Genomic DNA, 24,902 nt, shown 5'->3' with positions numbered 1-24,902 from the left:
TATTTATTTAGGCGTAGTGCAATGCTGCCTCATATGTAGCGATGAGATCGGATAGTTGGTAAAAAGTATGTGACACGCTAACTTCTATGACCACGTATTTAGAGTCTAAAGTAGAAAGAAAAATAAGAAAAGAAGTGTTTTTATCAGTCATGTATTCTATTGAAAAAAGTATTTTTATCGATTATCAGGTATATCACCAAATGAAAACATCAGAGAAATCCGTTAGCTCCCGAAGAGCACTGACTTCGTAGCAGTCTCCAAGAGAACATACGCGTAAAACACTGACGGGGAAAAATGCCGTGAGAACAAGAATTTCATTGTAGGACTCATTACTTATTCAGTTCATGCATACGCTTTACTGCTTTTATCTAAAAAAATAAGGATTTCCGAAATATTTTTTACTTCTTATACGCATGAATCTAGTACGTGCCTCATAGCAATTCAGAAAAAAAAATATTCAAGTGCTAAAAAAATAACTTCCGAGCTCATTAGACGCTCATCCATTACACCGCTTCCTGACTTGCTTTCCCGGAGCGAAAGTTTGACAGCTGTTGGACTGTACCAAACGAGTCCCTAATGAACATACTACACGGTTACTACTCCAGGGATATGTCTACTTGGAATGCACAAAATAAAACGTGGATTAGACAACGAAGAGAAACATCATTTGTGCCTTGTACTTTGTAACTCCACAAACAACTATAGAAAGAAAGACATCTTGTGAGACTTACGTCAGCTTTTAGGAAAGCGCCAGCGTTCAGGCACGGGATAATTGGAATGCTAATTAGAAATCAATCGGGCTACCTTAACTCAGCTTTGCCCTTCAGGAAGAAATGAAAGAACGACAGAAATCCAGTAGGCAATACGCAAGATGTTTCAGTCAAGTCGAAGTAATTCCGAAAAGCTGCAGTAGCTCATATGTTGAGTGTGTTCGTGTGTGTTTGTGTTTTTTTTTTTTTTTTGGCGAGCCATTCTTCGCACCGGCGGACATCTTAACTGCTGCGATAATCAACGAATAATTTTACAGTTATAAACAAGACAATATTAGGTGTTATGCACATCCAGGGTTATCTATAGGTGCAGTTACAATGATATTACAGACTCGGTGGTGGTTCAAGTGGTGGTTGAAGGAGAGTGGTAGCGATTGAGTCTGGCTAGGGGAACGACGTCACTTGATGCTGACGACGACGCAGATGAACCGGCAGGGAGGATCACATACATTGCCTGCCGTCAATAACCTGTCCCACCACGCGGTATCGACAGGTTTAACTTGACAACAGCTTCTCAGAAAGCCCCACGTGACGGGTGGGTAACCAAAGGAACACCAGATAACCCGGATGAAATTGCGCGTCTTGGTGTTCGGCAATCATAAAGACGTTTCTGATTCTCCTGGGAGGCATGGAGACGTGCGAGGGCGTGGTCAGTGCGCACAGTGGTCAGTGCGACAGAAGGTGCAGTCGAAGGAATCAATGCATGGTTCCAGCGACAAGACAGGTTCTTGGCCGGTTCAAACGATAGTATGGTGACTAACTGGCTGTGATATAGCGGGATGATGTCACATATTGTAAATGAAGTCCCCGATCATGGTGGTCTGCCGCAGCGTGCTTCGAGAGCATGTCAGTGACCCTCTTCTTTAGACGCTCAGTGAGGATGTTGGTCTGAGGATCGCATGAAGTAGCGAACTTGTGCCCGGTCGAGCACGATTTCAGGATGTTGCCGATGACCGTAGAAATTAAGTTACGGCCGCGGTGAGTGGGATTTTGAAGCAGAACGCCGTGCATTACGATAATGTCCTGGATGAGAAAGTCCATGAGGTCAGCAGCGGAACTTCTAGGGAGCGTTCGTGTTATTGCTGAGTGTTTCAAATAATTATTTTTCGGAACATGGTACTATTGCAGAATTAAATGCATACTGCTCAAGGCTTATCGCTTTGGAAGACATCCTGAGACTAGTACTAGTAAGAAGATATCCATCTACAACATGCCACGAGAACCTCCATGGGCATCACGCATGTTATTTTCGCAGAAAAGTTTCCTTCGTCGCATTTAAGAGATGCCAGCCTAATTATACCGATTGTAAGAACCAGAACTGCGATTTAAAGCATCGGTTGTTTACGCGAAGAGCCAAAAATTGGGAAGTTGTAAGAAAAATTGAACTATAATGTTTTGAAATTCGTAATTCATCACGAAAAATGGATATCACAGTTTTTGAAACCTCATCTGCTATAGCTTATGAAGTGCGCAAATTCAAAATATTAGTTTAGAGCTCAACACAATAGAATGTTTGAGAAGTTTTTGCAAAAGTCGTATAGCTTCATAGAAGTGAGTGGCGTATTTCACAGTAGTTTATAATAGATCGATTTTGTCGGCTTTATATATTTTAATAGGTCTATTTTACATAATTCCAATATCACTGATGCGACAAGGGTCCATTCCACACAACACGTGACTTGCATGGCAGTGCTATCAGTAGCGACCGTTACCCGCCGTGGTTGCTCAGTGGCTATGGTGTTGGGCTGCTGAGCACGAGGTCGCGGGATCGAATCCCGGCCACGGCGGCCGCATTTCGATGGGGGCGAAATGCGAAAACACCCGTGTACTTAGATTTAGGTGCACGTTAAAGAACCCCAGGTGGTCCAAATTTCCGGAGTCGCCCACTACGGCGTGCCTCATAATCAGAACTGGTTTTGGCACGTAAAACCCCATAATTTAATTTTTTTATCAGTAGCGACCGTTCCTATTGTAAAAGGTAAGGGGCAGCAACGGTACTCACAGCTGTGAAGACGGTCTTAAAATTGTGTTTTTATTTTATTTACCTACGGTACGGTCTTCTAAAGAAGTGCGCGCAGCATCGATATATATTGAAACAATAATTATACAATAAAACAACAGCAAAGGATCGCTGGAATGACGTGCCTCAGTAGAAGTACCTATTGAGCATGCTTTTTGGCACGCGCCATTGCTGCGCTAAGGAATATAATTCTTCGCGTCGGAATGACGATTGAATAAGGGAGTCTATCAGCTTAATACAAATGTCCTTGGATAGATGCCAATGAGTTCCGTCATGAATGTCACATCACGTGCACCACACTCACGAGCGCGTGGTTGCCGACAAACATCCTAACATGTGTCGGCAAACTATCAAACACATAGCTCGCACACACTGAAGCAAGTCATTCATGATATCGACTCTGCACACACATCAGTTTACTGAACAAAGACTTCCCACGAAGCATAAAACTAACTTCCGGAGCTACGTTGCCGTTATTCGTACAAACATGGAATATATGTGGGATTGTAGAAATATTATTAGAAAAGGCACATCTATAAACACAACATTTAATTAAGATCAATATTTTCACGATACAATATTAAAAACATAAAAAGATTCCGAATTCTTCAAGCAACTATGATAATGCCCTTTAGGTAGTGCAACGTGTTCCAGAAACCAGAAAGGGCGTGCAACATTTGCACGCCGCTTTCTGGTTATATACGTGTAGGGCTTCAATCAAGAAACCTACCTTAGCACGCTGAAACAAAAGGACATCAGGCCAATAAGATCAGGGACACCTTGGTCCACATAGGCATACGAGAGAGAGAAACGAAGAGGGAAAGGTAGGGAGGTTAACCAAGGACGTGCCTGGTTGGCTACCCTACACTTGGGACATAGGCATAAGAAACGTGTTTTTTTCTTATGCATATGTCCCAAGTGTAGCGTAGCCAACCGGTAATGTCCTTGGTTAACTTTCCTACCTTTCCCTCTTCGTTTCTCTCTCTCTTATGCATATGCGGACCAAGATTTCCTTGATCTTATTGGCCTGATGTCTTTTTGTTTCAGCGTGCTAAGGTAGGTTTCTTCATTGAAGCCCTACACGTATATAACCAGAAAGTGGCGTGCAAATATGGCAAAGATGGTGCGCTATAACATAAAGATATTCCTAACTGTTTCTATTCCAACTGTGCAATCAGCCTTCCACGATCTGTCAAAAAATTTTTGGGTCACCTCCACTTCGCCGCCTGCCACGTGAAGACACCAAAACCGCGAGAACTTCCCATATGATATGACGTGTACGCACTGATCATGCATGACGAAACCGAACTAAAGAAAAATAATTCTTTCCCATTCGAGGCCTTTTTTGCCATTAGCCGTGTGCCATTGGTCAAAAGTTTTCGGGCTGCACCCACTTCGCCTGTCTGTCACGCGATGCCACTAGACCACGAAAGCTCACCGCGTCAAAGTGACGTTTACGCATTAAAATGCATTAAATATGCCTTCAAAATGCATTAAAAACGCATTAATATGCCGAACAAAACAGAATTTTTTTCTGAATAGCCGGAGACTACCCTGTTACGAAAGGAATAGAAGTTGGCTGCCCGCTAATCGCTTTGGCTGTGGCTACTCGGAGCTGTCGAGGAGCATGGATTTATTTGCCTATAATAAAAAAAAAATTGCTTGGTAGTGTAACTTTATCGAGCCCTTTTGGCACGTATACGGTATCGCTCTGCTAACTCTTCGCTGAGGATTTGTGTAAGTGCAATTTTTAACCTTCCGTTGGACACCGCCGAGATTTTCGACCAGCCAGCTCAAGCTAAGGAAGGGGAAGCGGACCAATCGCAGAGGCCGGCCCCTCTCTCCTCATCCGGTTGTCTACTTTCACCGTGCTGTCCTGTCCCCTCTCCACTTCAGCGTGCTCCTCGCCTATTGTCAAATAATTAGATAAGAAAAACCGCTCAATGCAGGCAATGCTATTCGCTTTGAAGCTAAACAAAAGTGGCATAATAGAAATGAGGAGAATGTTTGATTGATCTTCAAACAACGCTGCGGGTTACCGCCCAATGCTTGCGTAGGTGGTTACGCATGTTTGACGTCAGAATATTGTAATAAAACAGATTAGAATAGTTTTACGTTATAGGGCCCAGCGTTGCAGCTGTCTTTCAGAGACTATATGATACTGCATTCAGAAGTTCGAAGTAGCAACAATTTTCTGCAGTCATTTGAAATTGTGACAGGAGTTGTCGCTATAAGCAATAAACTTCACATAAAGCTTTATTTACTCTTTCTTTCAAGTTTCGACCCACGGAACGTCAACTTGCTACCACAAAAACCAAGTTTGACCAAGTAAAAGTTGAAATCTTCTGTAATGTTAATCTGCAGTAGAAAAATGGTAGTTTATTATATCTCAAAATTCTTAATTATCATAGTTCGAAAGTTTCTGAAGTTAGCACGCATTTACTTCAACATCAATTACAATGTGGTTTATTCTGATAGTTCATGTGACGTTAAAATCAATCATGCTGGTGACGCCTGAAAACTGAAATAGCCTTTCAGTTTTCTCTTTTGCACACACAGACACACAAAAAAAAAACTATGTTTACTTGATTTCATTCTTATGCTACAGAAATCACCGTTCTTATGACTCAATAACACTAAACTATAAATTAACAGCGTTATTAAGAGAGCAGGAGCGTGAGCGTGCTTTGGTAAAACGGGAAATAACACAGATTTTATAACCAAGTCTCGAAAGTAATGGTTATTCGTGCACCACCGCGGCAGCTCTATGGGCCCGACCCATGTTACACGACAGCTCCTCCATCGCAAGACGGGAAGCAACGCGAAAAGGGGCAGGCGTATAGGGACGAATGACGAATGATTCTCGGTTATTATTCGCTCAACTCGAGCGAACATAACCCGCTCTACCGACGTAGATATTTCTAAGGCTTTCGGGGAAGGAAAAAAAAAGCGAGGAGCAAAAGGTATCAACAGTAAAAGAAGAATATAAGACAAAGATTGTCTGTTTCTGCGTGCAGACGTGCATAGCTGAGCCCGGGAAAAGCGGCGGGTACCGAGCGCCCCAACTCCCGATAAGCCGGCGAGGAACACCAAATCCTCGAAATAGAGCGAGAAGGGCTGGAAACAACACGAAAACGATGAACACCAAAATGGGGTCTTCAAACTATATCATACCGCCCGGTATCAGGTGCCTGCCTCCCGGAAAGAACTTGAGAGAAATCCGGCGTTGTTTGCCTTCCAAGGCAAGAGTATAACACGCGGTGGACTGACAGAGAAAAATTGGCGCGAGGGGCAACTTGAAAAATGAGGAAAGCATGTACGGCGTGAACGAAAATTAAAGAGCCCGCTGGGTGAACCGAACTGTAGCAGTCACATTCGCAGCGGCGTGCCTAAACAGTCGATTCCTCCGTTGGGAGTTCCAAGGTTCCGAGCGTCGAGCGTTCCATGTATGAATTAGGAGGCGCCTTCAAAAGAATAGTTCTTCCATACTTTCATAATAATTTTCACTTGCCATTTAGGCGAAGTTTTATCCGTCGTCACACGTGTCTTCCTGGAACAATTTTTTCTCCCTTTTACCAAATTCACATGTATATACTGTAGGCGTTCAGACAGATAGTTCTTGCAGGAATTTCCCAGAATAGCTTCATCACCAAGGTTGTTCTTCCCATAGGTAGTCATAGCAAATAGTGCCATGTCGTCACACCCATTACCGAAGAACTTATTAAGGAAGGCTAAGAAATCGGAGTAGAATTTGCGGTTTGCGTTGCTTTGCGCAAGACAACACGAAGCCTGCTACTGTAGTTGGAGATTTGTTAAGCGATTTCGCAAGATTGAATACGTCTTCAGGACACACGCACTGGAACGTTTACGTTTCAATAAAAATTATTCTTTGATTGTGGCGTCTACACCATTCATTTTTCAAATTTAAGGTACTCGAAAGCGTCCCACTAACTACCGCCAGCAAATTGGAATTCCGAATTAATTAGTGCTGCATTTGTTACTTTATATGATAGAGATTGTTACCTTGTGAATTCATTCTAAAGACGCACATACTTTATCATTTAGCGGTCATGGTGAATGCTTTCCGTAAGCTTATCATACACTGTTCATTTAAGGCATATTTTTGATGCACAATTATATTTGTCAATTGATGGGTAGGGCTTTGCTATCTCCCGTCATTGCTTTGTCCTGCTATAGCTGACATTTGTCATTGAGGTGAGCAAAATTGTGCATCAATTTATTTTTTTCGTGACGTACAAGTACACTCATACAAACATACATTACAAGCAATCTTGCCGACGCTTGAATTCAACATGACAAAACGACAGAATGCAAGCAAAAAGGAGCAAACAAATTATGTGCGATAGAGTCAAGAATGCAGGCAAGCCTGGAAAAGGGATAAAGAATTTAGTGTAACGACTTCAGTCAGGAAGTTTATTCCAATCAACTATTGTTCTTGCAGAATAATTAGAGTATTTGAAGCAATTGTTATGGGGTCCTAGGGAATGTATATGAAGGGTAGCATGACCAGTTACAAATGTTAAAATGTGCGAGGTATCAATACGGTAAAGGCCATTCACAAGCTGAAAAAAGAATTCTCTTTTTAACCGAAGAGAAGCCACTACGTTTAAGGAGATCTGTTATAGAAGTTCGACCTTAAGAATTCTAGATAAATCGAACAGCTTTCTTTTGAAGTCGTTCTAATTTTTCAATACTTCTTTTTGTGTAGGGGTCCCAGATGATTATTGCATACTCGAAAGTAGGACGAACTATTGTGTTATGTGCCAGAATGCGGACAGCAGGTGTCGAGAATTTTCACGACCGTCTTAGGGTGAACAATTTGCGAAGACAATTAGCCATTACAGTGTCAGTATGTTTTGACCAGGAAAGATTGTGAGATATGTGTACACCGAGATATTTATACTGAGATGCTTCGGAGATATAAGTGTTGTTGGCAAAATAGCGAAAGCGAAATGGCTTTTTCTTTAGTGTTATTCTCATAACGACGGTTTTTTCATAGTTAATAGACATTTGCCATCGATGACACCATGCAACTATTTTGCCAGAGTCACTATTCAGCCTGATTTGAATTGTACTTTTTTATTGAATGTGTGTCGGAGAGGTTGGCATCACGGCTGATGCCTGTTACTCCGTCTTTCTTAGGCAAACAGTACTTACCAATGAGAGGCCGGTTCAAACAAATACACAAGCAATAACATAGAAAATTATGTTCTGGATTGTAATTGTAAGTGTTGCTGCAATTATGTATTTGCTCATTTCTTTCAATGTTGTTTCCTGAGAACGTGGTGTAGGCTATACATAGAAAATTTCGTAGGTAAACTATTTTGAAGCCCTGTACTATGATGCTTCTCTCGCGCATTGATTTCCATTGGGCTGGCTTGTCCCTTCAATAAATCGCTAATCAGTAATGACTTCCTGAAAGAATCGAACATAGCAAATTTTTGTGGCTATGAATTATGGTACAAATTATGCCTCCTAGAAATGCGCTACAAATTTTGGCGTTCATGTTGGCACATCCCGTAAAGAGAAATAAACAAACAATACGTAAACAAACCAGTTCACTTACGCACTAAAGTGCTGACACACTTTTTCCTCAACAGCAACAAGCAACTTTATGATCTCCTCGAAGGACGAGTATTGACATAATCAAATCACTTGTGCACAGTGATTTAGCACCAGCTCCCTGCATCAACCAAGAACACACATTTAGAGTGATTGCGTTAGGAGTACTGTAGGGGAATTGTTCGGGTTCTCTCAGAGGATAGGAAGCGTAGGAGACAAAATACTTAGCCGAAAAACCGTTAATGCTTTGCGCCTGATAGTTCTATATAAAACGGAATTTTTAGTTTTCGAGAGCTTTCAACACTGGGACAACGTGAATCGATGCAGTCGTGTTAAGAAAAAAAAAACACAAAAACAAAGTAAGGAAGGAAGGCTGCACTTCAGCATTTAACTTTTCTCACCCAACTCGAGAAAGGAAATAAAGTGGGAAGTGTCGTCACCAAAAGGTCACCATTTTCAGTGGAGCTCTGGGAAGCATACATATAAAAAAATGCCTAGCGAAGCAACTCGGCCCTGAAAAAAAAAATAACGATAGAAAAAAAGAAAGGAAGAAAGAAAGAAAGAAAGAAAGAAAGAGAAGGAGAAAGAAAGAGAGGATATAAAACAGGGCAAATCCTAAAGCGGCACGGCAAGGGGTGATTTCTGGAGCAGACGACATGTACGTGGCCGACATTCGCAATGGCGGCAGACGACGCTTGGCGGGGCCGAGAGCAGACGACATTTAGACGGCAACCACGACGATGGCACCACTATACGGTGTATATGGGAGAGGACCCCATGAAGTCCGGTTCTCTCAATGGCGACCCCTAAACGACCACTTTGAGGGGGAATAGGAAATGGCCCTTCGCTCCCTTGTGTCGTCTGGACGTTCTCCCGTCCCTTCGTGAATTCCCAGCTTGCCTTCTTCGCTTCCCGTTCTCGTTTGCTCTTCGCGTTTATAGAAGCGCGACTATATCGACGTCTTGCTTCGGTATATATGGAGTATAGGGTGCCGACCTTCATAGAATAAAACGAACGACGGAGCCCGAGGCGAAGCGCGCAATGGTCTATTTCGAAGGTTGAAGGTTTGGTCAGAAGGGCGCCGTAACATTTCTTATAGCGCTGTGTAAATCGATTCACACGTATACGTTACGTGATGGCAAAGGGCAGCAAAGGCATACAACTGCGCAAAGAAAAAACTCGAATGCGAAATCAAACGAACAATGCGCACCCTTGGGAAAGATATTGCGTCACGGGTTTAAGGGGCATTGCAACTGATTCTAATCGAAATGGTCGCCCTACCCCGTATGGGGCTCACCGTAAAGTATCGCTGCCGGGTACACTCCATTACGAGAAAATACAAAGCACGGGACGACGCCTAAAAATTCTTATCTTCACCCAGCACGTGAGCATGATTCGAGGCCGTATCTTGTGGTGAAGGTGAAAGAATTCAGGTTTTATGTCGACTTGCTTGTTACGTTTTTATTGTAACGTCATTCTGTGCCATCCCTTTGCACGACGATTCATTGCTGTCTCCTAACACTAAGCTCGAAAATTAGGTAAGCTGCGCCAACCCACCAAGACTTTGCTGTGCTCAGAAGCCAGTGTTCTGTCCCCATCATGCCAATAATTGGAATAAGGAACGTTACTCCATTTGCTCCTGTGTCATAGCCGGCCACCTAGTGAATAACAGGCAACATGGACGACGCAATGGCGCCTGATTAGTGCTGATAATCTTGCAATAGGTAGAATGCTGAGACAACCGTTTTTTTTAGGGTCCTATTTGCTTCTTGAAAAACACGACTACAAATGTCACCTAAGCGCAAGGTTGACAATTAGTTGAGCTGGTAAGGATCGTTAATAACAGGAAGGTAGCGCAAAGACAACAAGGATAGAGAAGAAGAAGACACAAGGATAATTTGGCACGTGAAATAACGGAAACATTATTCAGAAAGCTGGTGAAACCTGCATTAGTGCGCCTTCAGTGGCTTTATCGCGAAGATAGGTCAATTTTGTAGACGCGTAATGAGCCCTTCCTGAGTAATGTGGTCATCAATCTTAGCGTCTTTACGCCTGCGCTGCGTGCCACTTTTGTTTCTCTTCGGTTTTGGTCTTTTTTATGTTCACCAGTAAGAAGTGGCTTTTGTTCAGTTGTGCAGACTGCGCAGTTGGTTCTGCTTTCTTTTGAACAACCTGTTCGCTTTGTTAAGCTTTTAGTTGCGAGTGAGCGGGCTTGGGGTATCCATTCTGCTCCTCCGTTCTTGTTGTTTTCGCGCTACCTTCACGCTATCGTGGGTACCCTAGGACAGTGTGTGTTGCTGAGGCAGGCATTGAAATCAATGCAGCGGCAAGGTATTGAGGACTAACTCCAGAAAAGTGGAACGTCTATGTTGCGCTCCATATATATATATATATATATATATATATATATATATATATATATATAATATCTACATGATGCGGCCAGCACCGCACGAAGCACGGCATTCGTCACCAGCGTAGTCGATAATCACGGGACCGAAATAAATGCGTCGTCGGTTTCCAGAGTGAGCGCTGCGGAGGCAGAAGAACTAGCGATAGCGTTAGCCATCACGACGAGACCGCACTGGGATTGCGTCATAGTTCTGACGGACTCTCAGACGGCATGCAGGAATTATTCCAGGGCCAAAATTTCCACGGCCGCACAACGCATTCTGAATGGAGCGCACCAGTTTCCACCAGACATACAAATCGTTTGGACTCCGGGGCATGAGTCCTTACACGGCAATCAGCAGGCACACGCCTACGCCCGAGCGCATGCACACCGGGAGCCGCGAGATCACCGCGCCGAGCAGTTCCAACCAGAGCCCATACCATTAACCTACACGCACATCCTACAACACTATCGCCTTTCACGAAGAACACTTTCACGGAACGGAATATGCGAATCAATTGTTATTTTGCTTTCGCCTTCAGCGCTCCCAACGTTCGCGTCACTCCGCTGGCAGGTCCACAATGGGAAAGATGAGTGGAGGAAAAAGACCGCATAATGAGTGGAATGCGCGCATTAAGTAAAACGGTGGAAGCTATAGCGCGCCGAGCTATAAGCTTCAAGACAGAAGCACGCGCAACCTTATCGGGACAGCTTTCTCTTCAAAGACGACCGTCCGCCCCTCCTCAATGACGCCGACTTTTCGTCGCCAACGCAGACGCGAACACAATGCGAAAAACAGCGAGAAACAGCGAACACTATAAAAGACGGACGATCCCGTCTTACGGCCTTAAGCCAGCCACTACGCGTCGACACACGTCGACACGAGCCCCGGATATGGAAGCCGCGACATCTGAAAGGACGTGGCCGTGACAAACCCCGGGTAGGTGGTTCCGGATCGACACGCGGAGAAGAACTGCGGCGAACGAAGGAGAGGGGGTGGGGATCCGGGGCCGGCACGACACGACCATAAAGCTTACCGCGTCTATGGCCGCTGCCGCGCATCTCTCTTCATTTGAAAAGGACGCCGCCGCCAAGGCTCAAGCTCGGGGTTTCTCACGAGAACCGGCTTCCCCGGAAATTGGGTGCAGCAACTGAGCGCCAGCGATGACGGCTGCGAGAGACAATGAGCTCGAGCTACCCGCTGAGCCGACTGAAGAGCTGGTACCTTCAGAGGGCTCAAGGTTCACGTTCTCGCGAAGATGCCGCAAAGGTCGTCTTCTTAAGAGTGCCTGACAAGAATGCGGTATGCAGACTGTTGTGGTGTTAAGTAAATCCATGTCGTACCCGAATGAGCCCGGGTAGTTCTGCACGAAACCTTTCTGATGGTTTCAGAACAGAATTTGCATGTATAGGACGAATTAAGCCTTACATCATGAATGCCTACACAAGCTTGATGCTTCAGCAAACCAATGTTTTGTTGGGCTTATACTTGATGCTTGATTCATTGACATGTATCGATTCTCCAACCCATTTACCCCGCTTGGCCGATAAGACACCTGCCATTTCTTGCATAACAACACCAACAGCAATTTTATTGCTCCACAAGTCAGACCTTCTGCTAATCCATGTGGTAGGTTACATATGACCTCAATGATAACGCACTACGTTGCAAAGAGATTGTGCTTAGACGTTTAGCTGCGCGGAAGAAGTTAAAAAAGGCATCATATGCTGCTTGTATCCCGTTGTGTTAAGTAAGTTCATGGTTGCTTATGAAGTTAATAGCGATTCTCTTCAAAATAAAGATCAAAGCTAAATCTATTGCCGGACATCTTTGGGGGCGGAGCTGGGTAAAATACATGCAAAATAATTCACTAGCGATCATAACAAGGAACTTGCCTTCAGCCATTTCCATTTGCTGATTTCGCATGACAGGGTTTTCGCTTTTTCACGTTAACTTGTTACTAGTTAAACTGAACTTTCGCTCTTGGCGAGGCAGTAAGAACACCAAGAAGTGACGTGTAAACACCAATATGTGACTTATAGCTTACTCTTCTTTTTACCTTGATCACATTTATTAACGACTCACCTTGAGCGACAAGATAGCGTTAGAGCTGAACTAAACAAAGTGGGATTACGACATTAATTGTTTGAATTCATAGCTTTAAAAAAATGGTGTAAAAGACGCTACAGAGTCCTTTATGTAGCATTAGTAGTAAAAATGGACATTTACCTTCTAAGCGAACTGCCTCTAGTTAGTTTGGTAATTGTTGCTGTGTTGTTACAAAAGTGTTGGTAACCTTACGGTGATGGGATTTTCATATATTACTAAAGAAACGAACATGTAATGTCAATTCCTCCTACCTCATAGCTTCGTTTTCAACCATAGACAAAAAAAAAATTAAATTATGGGGTTTTACGTGCCAAAACCAGTTGTGATTATGAGGCACGCCGTAGTGGGGGACTCCGGAAATTTGGACCACCTGGGGTTCTTTAACGTGCACCTAAATCTAAGTACACGGGTGTTTTCGCATTTCGCCCCCATCGAAATGCGGCCGCCGTGGCCGGGATTCGCTCCCGCGACCTCGTGCTCAGCAGCTCAACACCATAGCCACTGAGTAACCACGGCGGGTATCAACCATAGACAAATAAACAAAATAAACAAAAGGAAGCCACACATGCGCATGCGCAAAGCAGTGAATATCTCTATGTCTAGTACCCCGAGTACAAAATAGCACAGCTGCCATACGAGGTGGCACAATGTTCGGTATGACCTCACATTAATGTTTCGCTGATAGAGACATGCACTTACTGCGCACAACTTCCTGACATGAGACATTGCGCGCAGAAGTAAAGACGGAAATCGGCGTGCGGCCCTCCGGACACCGGTTGTCACCGGCCGGCGCCGGTAACAGTAAAAGTGAATGCAAAGTAGGATGGACGGTGACAGGCTCCTTTCCAGGTCTTGTTTCGCAGCGGATTTGCTAAGGTAAAGCGACGTCCACCAGGTAAATGCTCGCTGTACTTTTTTTTTTCTGTCAATGCTAGCGGCGGGTTTGAGCGGCGAAGTGCAAAAGAAGGACAGATGGTCTGAAGCAACTTTTTATTCTTAGAGGAGAGCACCTTCTTCAGCTAGTGCAATAGAGCACGCTGCGACAGATTTGAAGATTACGCACGTCTGGATTCGAAGGTTTTCGGATAGCCTGAGCTGCGAGAGTCTGAAACAATGCGCGGCCTACGCAGTTGGAGAACTAGGAGGTGCTCTGCGTATAGGCCCTACTCTCAAAGTGTAGAGTGAAGCTCACAATTGTAGATTGCAATTCTTCGGCCTCAATTTCTTCAGCTATTAGTCCTCACAACCAGATAACCTTTGTGGGTACACACACGCAGCTGCCGGATGTTTTATTAGGAAAGCGAATTGATTCTGTGATGGTATTTTTCTTGGACGTCAAGTTTAACATGTAATGCTAAACTTGACCAATCGCGTAATGCAGCTGATAGCCCCATGAAATACTGAGTGACCTGTATGCTGCGATGGACTGTGTGGGTTCATATGCTTGTTTATACGTATGTGCATGATAAAACTAGATGCTTGGGTGGATAAATTGCCGGCATTACTTTGTAAGGATTCGTTAGAGCACTGCACGGGCTCGGGCTTACCCGAAAGCCCGGGCCCGGCCCGGCCCGTGGGCCGGGTCGGGCCGGGTAGGGAAATTTTTTCACGGGCTCGGGCCGGGCTCGGGCACGGCATGGTCTTTTTGACCCGCGCCCGCGCCGGCCTCGGGTATTTCGACGCGGGCCCGGGCCGGGCTCAGACTTTCTGGTGGTGTGCGTGTAACGTGCAGCGAGTTATCCTCGCGCGTCTCGACTAAGAAAAACCTGTTGCCCCGGCACAGCTGGAAGCTAGCAGTGCTACTCCTGTGTACTTCCCTTTTCTTCTTCCATTGTATTTTGCGCTGTTTGAACAGAATGTAAAAGTCCAGAAAAACCGAAGTTGCCTCAAACCAAAGGATGCCCTTGTATTTCTTACCCAAATCAATGTAATTAATGCTTTCAGCGCGGTGTAAGCACGTTCGCGACTTGCTGATTCCTCAAAGGCGAATTGGTAAAACGATTACTGATAAGGTAAGATAATTTGTCATGCAGCTGAAATATGACACTGCGTACATCTACGACTGCACGCATGTTCTCAACCGGCCGCCTAGCAGCAGCGCATTACGTTGCACCATAGAGGAACGAGAAGCTTTCTGTCTCAATTTACTCCATCCATGTGCTGCGCTCAGGACCTGTCGTGGCGTGGAGATCAGTGGTCGTGGCTGCGCTTCGGCTACAGTGTACTAGAATACGGTTGAGTGGTACGAGCGGCTGGGACGGCGCATGCTTTGCAGTGAGGCGCCCGACGTGGAAAAATACTGTGGCGGCGTGGCGATAGAAGTGGATTGGGCCGCATCAAGGTCGTGCCGTTGGAAACCGCTGGCGATACTGCTCGGCAGGGTCATTCGTACAACTTCGCGCGCTGGTATTTGCGTTCAGACCGCTCAAATAGTGTTCATAATTGCATATGACATGTATTTGTGCCTTAAGAATAAATTCGTTTCATTCTCTTATTTTATTTTTTTATTGCCACTCGGCGGTCTTCTTCGGTCTCGGGCCGGGTTCGGGCCGGTTTCGAGCCGGGCTCGGGCCGGGCTCGGGCCTAAGGTAAAGGGATGGCAGGCAGGGCCGGCCGGGTAACGTAAATTATTTCCGGGCCCGGGCCGGACCCGGGTCTCGCCATAAAACATTTGGTCGAGCTCGGGCGGGTAGCCTGACGTAAAATCGGGCGCGGGCAGGGCCCGGGCTGAAAAAATGGGCCCGTGCAGTGCTCTAGGATTCGTAAATCTGCCCGTAGATTGCGACATCCTGCTCCTCCTCCTTAGACAAAGGATAGATATATACTATAGCTTGGCGCTCGTGTGTGTAGCACACGTCCTCTTTACTTGTCATTTGTGCTTGGGTTTTATTCTGCTTTGCGCATTATTCTAAATCACTAGAAATCACTTTTATTTTGCTGATTGCGCACATCATTGAATGTGCTGTAATCGATAAGGACAACACTGTGATGGTGATATGCACTGAAATTTCACGAAAAATGACAGGTCTTGCGCTAAGAATAACCAGAACTAGATTATTTTTTAAGCGCCATTGAGCCTGGAACGAAAAAAAAGCATGTTCGCAATGAAAAACGCTCCTTTAAGTACATCATGCTGTCAATGTTGCTTCAGCCACAGTACTTTATAGCAGGGGCGTAGCCAGAAATTTTTTTCGGGGGGGGGGGGGGGGCAAGCTTCTGGTTTCCTCTAGGTCACGTGATCGATAATAAATGTCGGTAGTTTCAGCAAACTCTATACATGTATATCAAAGACATTCAGTAGACCAGTCTCGAAAACGCATCATTGAGACGACCCGCCCGATCGGAGAAGACATCGTTATACGTTGATCTCCGTTAAGCGTAGATGGCGTCGTCCTCGTCGGGGCGAAGTGCGTTTCACAAGTCAAGGACGGCTATACGCGTGAAAATGCACGTGTGACCAGGCTATACCTACCCCCATAGAAATAGCTTGTTCGCTGCGTCTTTGCGCTAGAAAACCTAATACGCGCAAAAACGCGTAAGGCTCTTTTTTCTTTCGAAGCTTTCGGCGCCCTGCTCCCTCATACGACAGAGTTGCATTTCCTGCGGCAAGTGCATGGGCCGCTCTGTCTTCCGCTGTGTGCGAGCGTTCAGCCGTCATTGGCCTTTACGTCAACAGATTCAGAATTGTAAAGAATATTTCACCGCACAGCGTAGATATGGCATGTGTACGCATTTTAAGTAGTGCGTGCAACTCATTTCTGTTTCACGTACGCTGGTGCAAACAGGAAGCGGCCTTGTACCTCACAGAATCTCGACTGATTGGTGTACTAGTGATGCAGGAATGAAATCCGGTCTTGTTCAGTGCATAGTGCACATAATCAATTTCTCAGGACGCGTGAACTCCGACGAGAACTGTCAGCACCTGCAACAAGAGTTGACTTACGCTGTACTGCGCACAGCAGTAATTCATGCTTGTCGGCTGTCTGTTTCGTGCATTCTGTTGCGAGTCGGTGGTATTCCACTGCTGTCATCAACCCCTTCGTGTGTACATTGCTGGTTTGGGATTCCACAACAAAACAGCAACTACCAGCCTTCCGTAATTGCTGGTTTGGGATTCAACCACACAACAGTAATTACCAGCCTTCCGTATAGGGGCGCAATCGCAAACAAGAGACGTTTCTCGCGCAGACTAAGCCTACGTTCACGATTGGGAAGAGGCAAGCGGGCGGAAAGGCCAAAGCGGCCGGAAAATTTTTTCCGCGCCTGTACAAGTTGTTTACATTTGTTTTGCTACCGCCGCGGCCGCCGCTGCCGTTTTCGTCCAGATCCATCTAGTCTGCGTACGTTTGTCGGCGTGGTGGCGCTCATTATCGCATTATGTCGAGCGGTATGTTCATTCTTTGACCCACGTACCGTCATCAAAAGTGATCATTTTACGCAAATTCGCGTGTCATCTGCGACCTTCGGTAAATTCCTCGTTGGCGATCCGTAATTCTCCGCAGACGGGCGCGGTAGCGCTGAGTCACAGGTTGGTGCCTAGGCGTGAGAATATTTCTTTAATAGCTTTTATTTACAATTTGTAATAATATTTCATCATTTCGTATTGTCGGCGCCTCCAGGACACCAAAGGGGCAACGGGAACACCACAGCTAAAACCCGGGCTGGCCCTTGTGTGGGGGCTCGCCAAAGCCTGCGCGTCCTACGTGAGACCTACGCTCCCAATCTATCGTCGCGACGAGAATGAATGAAATGAATGAAAAACTTTATTTTTACAAAGGAGTTTTCCCGGCGTGGACTGAAGGCCACAGGGGCCCTCAGTACAGGGCCCCTGTGGCCTTTGCCATCTTGCGAGCTCTGTCGATCAGCTTGAGCTGTTCTTCATGCTTCGGTGTTGGTGTTTTGTGTACTGGCGCTACCTTTGGTTTTTGGCAAGCCCATGTAACGTGACGAAAAAGCACCCCGCGACTTCTGCAACATACCGTACACGTGCGAGGAGAATTATGGAGCGCCAACGAGGAATCTGCCTAACTAGTGTCTGCCGTGGAAGTGGAAGAAGAAATGGCTTTTATACTTCTACCTACTTGTTTTCTAGAAATGGACAATGAATAAACGGAAGACGCGGACACCTCGGAAACGGCGGTGGTGGGTTCGCCTGGCTTTGCAAAAGCGCGAGAAGTTGGGTCACGGAAAGGCTTCGTTGCCGCACCTCCGGTCGCGCGACGTTGAATACTATCGCGAGTATTGCTGACAGTACGTTTTAGTGCCACTCTTGTCGTAGAGCAAGGGCTGGTTCTTGATCGCGTCGATCAGCATTACAGCCTACACTTCTGGTGCCATGTTAAATTTTACGACCGGTTATTTACATGCTAGTGTAGCTTGCAGTGAAGCAAAACGACTTTCCGCCGCGTTTCCGCTTCGCCATGGCGAAAAAATCGGCCCGAGACTGATTTGGCTCGCAGCCTGTTTTTCTGCCTGTTTTGCCGCCTAGGCGGGCGGATTTTTGCAAGATTTCGCCGCTTCCTACAGCTTCGAGACCAAGTGTGAACGTAGCCTAAGATCCTGCGCGAGCGTGACCTAACCGGCACCTGAAGGGAAGCGGCGGAAATGTATACCGGAGATTTCGACCACCTGGGGTCTTTAACGTGCACCTAAATCTATCTAAACGGGCCTCGAGCGTTTTCGCCATCATCTAAAATGCGGCTGCCGCATTTGTTGCTTCATTTGTTGCACATTTGTTGCTTCAGAATGCGGCCGCCACATTCTCGCCCAAAACTTCACAGAGTGTCAAAGCCTTGACAAACACCGTGACAGTTTTTTCCATATGCAGACATGATTCGCTGTAAATTACCAACCAAACGGAAGCGCCCAGGAATGAAATTGTGATAGTAGCACCGGTTTCATGAATTATGTCAGCGCGAAGCGGCGAAAACAAAGGGCGGGTAAGTGGGGGGGGGGGGGGGGGGGGGGGTTGCGGAAAAAATTTCGGGGGGGGGGTTTGAACCCCCCCCCCCCCCTGGCTACGCCACTGCTTATAGAATACGAACAAAAACAAAAAAGAAGGTGCAGTACATGTATTTCCGCCTGTAGTTTATAGGTGTAGTGCTTGTCTTCTGTTACTGTACGCAGTATAAACATTTGGCACGCTTAGAGTGCACCTTTGTCCCATGGCTAACACTCTGAACCATAAGAGCCAAGATTGAATCCTTGATGAAGACGTGTTAATAAAGTTTTATTGTTTGGCGACTTTCTGCGGCAAGTAAAAATGTTCACAGCTACGACTGGCTACAGGAAGACTGCATAAAATAATTGTTAACTATCACTGTCGAATTCTCGCGTAAGATATTTCACCACGCACCAGATGGTTAGAATTTATACATCATTTTCGGCTACGGCATTTTTCATTGGAGCAGATAATTTTGGGATCACGACATGCAGCAAGACGTTCGCGAGAACCAGCAGTTCCTGTGCTAAAAATAACTAACAGCCGATGATCTTCTATAGGCGCCGTTGACCCTGGCACGGAAGGGAGGGTCGCCTTGGAAAGCAATCCTTGCCCACGTTTAGGCAAAGTTTGGCGCCAGCTGGAACGGCCCGTATTTGAGTGAGGCTGGGGGACCACCCAGCAGGCCCCAGCCGCTCTACAGCGTCCTTAGCGCCTTGCTCAAGAAACAGGCGGGGGCACGACCTACCGAAATAGACGCCCCGATACGGGTCGCTTCGAGAAGAGCCCTCGCTGGCTGCGTCGTAGGTGAGAGTGAGTTGCCGCCTGGAACACGGGCTATATATCTCGTACTCGTCGGCTCGAGACGAATAGCAAGACGTAAGAAGAAAAAAAATATACGCAGAATCCATCGAAGCTGACGATATAAGTAAGCGAATAGCTTTCTGATCATCATTATCAGCCTGTATTTATGTCCACTGCAGGACGAAGGCCTCACCCTGCGATCTCCAATTACCCCCGTCTTGCGCTAGCTGATTCCAACTTGGGCCTGCGAACATCCTAATTTCATCACCCTACCTAGTTTTCCGCCGTCCTCGACTGCGCTTCCCTTCTCTTGGTATCCATTCTGTAACTCTAATGGTCCACCGGTTATACACCCTACGCATTACATGGCCTGCCCAGCTCCATTTTTTCCTTTTAATGTCAGTTAGAATATCGGCTATTCCCGTTTGTTCTCTGATCCACACCGCTCTCTTCCTGTCTATTAACGTTAGGCCTAATATGTTTCGTTCCATCGCTCCTTTTGCGGTCCTTAACCTATTCTCAAGCTTCTTTGTTAACCTCCAAGTTTCTGCCCCATATGTTAGCACCGGTAGAATGCAATGATTGTACACTTTTTGTTTCAACGACAGCGTTTAGCTCCCAGTCAGGATTTGGCAATGGCTTGCGATTTTACGTTCAACTTAATGCTGCGGTCACAAAAAAATGAGATTAAGCCCAACTAATCGCTGAAGTCTACTGTCTTTGTTTCTTTGATTTTCTCACTTTTTCTACGGCAATCAGTTAAAAGGTGCCCCCCCCCCCCCCCCTCTACCCCGCATTCAGATATGCGCCTCAAAACTTTAAATCCACACTTGGTCAAGATAACGCCTGGCGTGAATGTGCCCTAGACGCTTGCCTTTCCTTGTGTGCTTTCACATCAGGCGTTATCTTGACGAAGTATGGGTTTCACGTTTTCAGGCGGATATATAAGTACCAGGATTATAGACGGTAGCGGTGAGCGCTGATCGCTGAAAGCTTTCTGGGGCCCGAAGGGATGCACAACGGAATTATAGTGCAGAATATTTAAAATCCGCGGCTAGCGAAAAAAAGAGGAAGAAGGTGATCCGCAAGACAGAAGGAAATCTTGAAATAAATAATTCGTCTATGGCCGAAAACGAAGGTGCAGAAAAGATTACTTGTGGCCTCAAAGAACTTTTTTAGGTGCAAGAACCTTCCGCTCCTACTAAACGTTCGCGCCTGATTCCACTATTGCAATTCTCTAAATGCCACACATTTCATATTTTTCGTCTACGCTTGAGTTTGTTATATGCGAAAACGCCCGTGCACGTATATTTAGGTGCGTGTTAAAGAACCCAAGGTGGTCCAAATTATAGTGTGCCTCAAAATAAGGTCATTGTTTTGGCACATAAAACTCCATAATCAAAGTTTTCAAAATTTCTTACATATGTAATTATGGAGTAATGTGTTCCGTTATGTAGCTAATGTAGATACGTTAGCCGTCTCGTCTGCAAGGCTGTCAACGTCTGTGTTTGTTTTCATACCCTTTTCTGAATTCTGACTTGAAACTGTGAATTCCAGAGTGTCATTTTACTATATGTACTATTATGAGCAAAAGAAAGGGGACACAGGAACACGTAGAAAGCACCCTCAGTCCCAGCTATGGGTGATACGCACCGGCCGCCGTCGGAAACAAAGTGGAAAGGGGGCGCTGTTATAACAACTGTTCGCACTCCCGCCGTGCATCTGCAAAGTGCGGAACTTCGCATCACCAGCAGAGAGTGATAACGCTGTTAGATATTGCGTCACTGGCAACTGGGTGCGTCGATTCAAATAAAGAATCGGTTTGAAATACAGGGCAAGCTTGGTCTAAGAGTACTATCAAGCGGTTGCGCGAAGAAAAAAAAATAATGAATGAAATAAAAGAAAATGAATCGGTGTAAGTCACTGCGCCGATTAGCGTCTTATCGGCTGTCGGACGATACCATATTATCGGAGAAATGACGTAAACTGCTGCTTTGTGGAAATGCCAGCGTGGTGGGAGTGCCAAGAGTTAGTGGAAGAGCGCACTCATTTCCCCCTTTGTTTTTCACAGCGCCATCCGCGTATCGCTCCGAGTCTGTTTCGAGGTGGTTTGGCACGCGCTTCTGTGTTCCCTTTCTTATTGCTCATAATAGTACGCTTGTTTACTTGTGTGCGGAAGTTCACTAATTTTGGGATATTTACTGTCTTCAGTGTTTTTCAGCCCTTCTTGTGCATTTAGTTTTGATTGCCCGGCCTCGGAAGAGGAGCAGCTGGCTCAGCTGAAGGCATCCAACCTCTTCGTTAAGTTTACTTTAAAAAACTGTCAGCCCTTCCACTGGGGTGGAGATGGAAGACCAGCGAAGCTGTACTATGGTGGGAATTATGTCTTTACAATTATTACTATTAATATGAGATGGTATAATTGGTTATTTGAACTAATAAAGAATTAGAAATATGTATGATCCGGTGGTTTTCATTTATTTAATGGCCACAGGGACCATGGCCTTCTGGCCGCTATCGTACACCGCCATAGGGTTTACGGCAAAGGTTGGCACGTTCTTCATAAGCACGTCACCGACGCCGCGCGTGTTCGGTGCGAACACGGAAAAAAAAGCCGCCGCCGTCGACACTAGTTCTGCGCGATGTTTGTGTGACAGCACATATCCGCTGTCAAAACGCTGGCGTGAGCAAGCGCACCAGCAGCCGCGAGCGGAGGTTTATGCGGTCTGTCGCTCCAACGGAAACTGAGCGGCGAAAGCACAGCGCATGCAAAGGTAGGAGCCGTGTTGCAGATCGCTTTCAAGATACGGTGTGCGCGACCGTCCGGCGCCGCGCAAAGTATACAAGTTGCTCGCAGAGCAGAAGCCGCAACCCCTTCCTCCCGCGCTGCAATCCCGATGTCCTCCTTTCGCGTTGGAGATTCAATGGCCAGTACCTCTTGCGCCCGGTAGCAAGATACGCATTTGGTGCCGCAACTAAACATCGCCTTCCATCCCTCCCTCCCGTCCCCTCACGGCCTTTCGCGCGACCGTAAAAGTGGCGTTTGCTTTCTGCCGTGCGTTCGTTCCCCGTGAAAGCACGCGTCCCTCGCGCACTTTAACTCGCACATGCCGCATACGGCCAATCAGGGTTTTTTTCTACATCCGGACGCGACCATCGAAGACTGAGCCCTTAACAGCTTCGCTGTAAAAGTAACTTTCCAGTAGAAAATATCTCACGTTGAATGTCGACGTGAATCAAATTAGCATTAAACCCGTCGTGGTTGCTTTGTGGCCGAGGTGTTGGGCTGCTAAGCACGAGGTCGCGGAATCGAATCCCGATCACGGCGGCCACAATTCGAAGGAGGCGAAATGCGAAAACACCCGTATACTTAGATTTAGGTGCACGTTAAAGAACCCCAGGAAGTCATAATTGGTCCGGAGGCGTGCCTCATATCAGATCGTTGTTTTGGCACGTAAAACCCCATAATTTTATTTTAATTAGCACGAAGGCAATGTAGGTACACACCGTATTGCCACCGCCGAAGCGCGTCATGCATGAGACGTGTGCTGCAGCCGAGCTCCTCTCTCGTGCTTTCCTCTGCATACGCTGCGCCACATAGCGGCTCCACCACGAAGTCCGAGTGTGGCGTCCGAGATCCATGGTGCGCCGCTGTGCGCGAACGCTGAGAATTGTTCCTTCCCTGCTCGCGCATATGCGTGGCGCGGCGCTAAAGCGTCGCGCTGCTTTGCTCGAGGAAGACGTGTGACGTGGGTTCGATTCCACCCGACACACGCGAAATCTTAAAGGGTATTTGTTTTTTCATCAACGAGCGCCGTTAAAGAGGTTAGGTATGGCGTGGAGGAGGAGGAGGAATAAGAAAGAGAGAAGGCAGGGAGGTTAACCAGAATAATGACCGGTTGGCTACCCTTCACCGGGGGAATGGGAAAGGGGAACACAAACATGACAGAGAGAGAGGAGGGAAAGAAAGAAGGAAATTAGCGGTGAGTTCGCTGACGCGTCTGGTATTGCCCTCTTAGTCAAAGACGTTCACACAAGCCCGTTAGGTATGGCCGTGCTAAGTAGCTACGTATACATATACCGCGAAGTTGGTGATGTGGAAATGCACATACAAAAGAGACTAATTACACAGCATATATACTGTATCCAGACCACAATACAGACAATCGCTCGTGCCAAGTATGGTATGGTATGGTACGCCTTCTTTGATGGCGCCACTGCGTGGGATTTGCAAAAATTTCGATGGTATTAGGAGACTTCTGTTAATGCAAAAATTGGTAAAGTTGTCAGGAGAAAATTGACGAAAATAACGTATGTAGAACTTAAGAAATTTTTCTTGAAGCAGCCAATAGCCCAGACACTTCGTCTTTCTCGTGGAGCTCCGTCTCTTCCGCATCTGGCGATGGTACCGTAATACTACCCTCAGCGGTAAAAGTGCTGTGCCGGTGCTCTTAAATACCTAAGGCGCGTGGTTAGTTCTACGGCTTGAGCCTGGTGATGTGGACAGTGTCACTGGTTGTCACAGCGGAGGACGTAGTGGAGGTGGCCAGAATGATTTCATGGGTGGCATAGGTTACTTGGCGGAGCACATCATATTGTCCCGTGTAACAGGAGAGTAAGTTTTCACAAAGAACATCTCTACGAGATGGTGACGAATGCAACACGAGAGTGCCGGGCGCAAAATGGACATCACAATGACGGAGGTCGTAGCGGTGCTTCTGTTTGTCTTGAGACACTTGCAATATGAACACCGGCAATGAGTAAAATAGCGTACGCGTGACAGTATTTAACCTCTAAACAAAAACTTCACTTCCCCGATGGTTTCCTTTCTTTCACTATCTCTAAGGCTTCTGCTGCAATCAACTAAATTTCCGGGTCACTTCCTTCGCCGCATACTTCTCGCAAATTTTCTCATAGTGTTCTTTCATGGATTTACGTAGCGGGGCTAAGAAAGCACGGCTCACCCCGTCACACTTGTTTGTTGTGAATTCTGCTTTTCATTGCCGAATCGATGTAGCGAAACAAGGAAGGCACCACGAAAGAAGCCTGGCATCAAAATTCTGAACTAGAAAGCCTACATGCAATACTTGCACGTAGACTCTATACTCTGAACGAATATTCCCTGACGTGGAAAAAAAGGAAACTTTCTGTTCGTGAAGTTTCCATTGTTCCCCCACCATTTCGCTCCATAGTTCACACCTTGTTAGCTAATGAGCTCATTTTATGTAGTCTGCATAATCACCAACGGCGTCCGTGCAAGCGTACAATTTTATTTCTGCTAT

The 24,902-nt window shown here is 46.1% G+C and overlaps 1 protein-coding gene across 1 annotated transcript in view; it reads right to left on the bottom strand.

The window, feature by feature from the left end:
* The window catches only part of LOC119454400 (neuron navigator 3-like), an 832,501-nt gene that overhangs the window by 643,791 nt on the left and 163,808 nt on the right, over positions 1–24,902 (bottom strand).

Source organism: Dermacentor silvarum, chromosome 5 (assembly GCF_013339745.2).
Source record: "Dermacentor silvarum isolate Dsil-2018 chromosome 5, BIME_Dsil_1.4, whole genome shotgun sequence".
Classification (NCBI taxonomy): Eukaryota; Metazoa; Arthropoda; class Arachnida; order Ixodida; family Ixodidae; genus Dermacentor; species Dermacentor silvarum.
The sequence above is the reverse complement of the archived record's forward strand: the minus strand, read 5'-3'. Positions and strand labels throughout refer to the sequence as shown.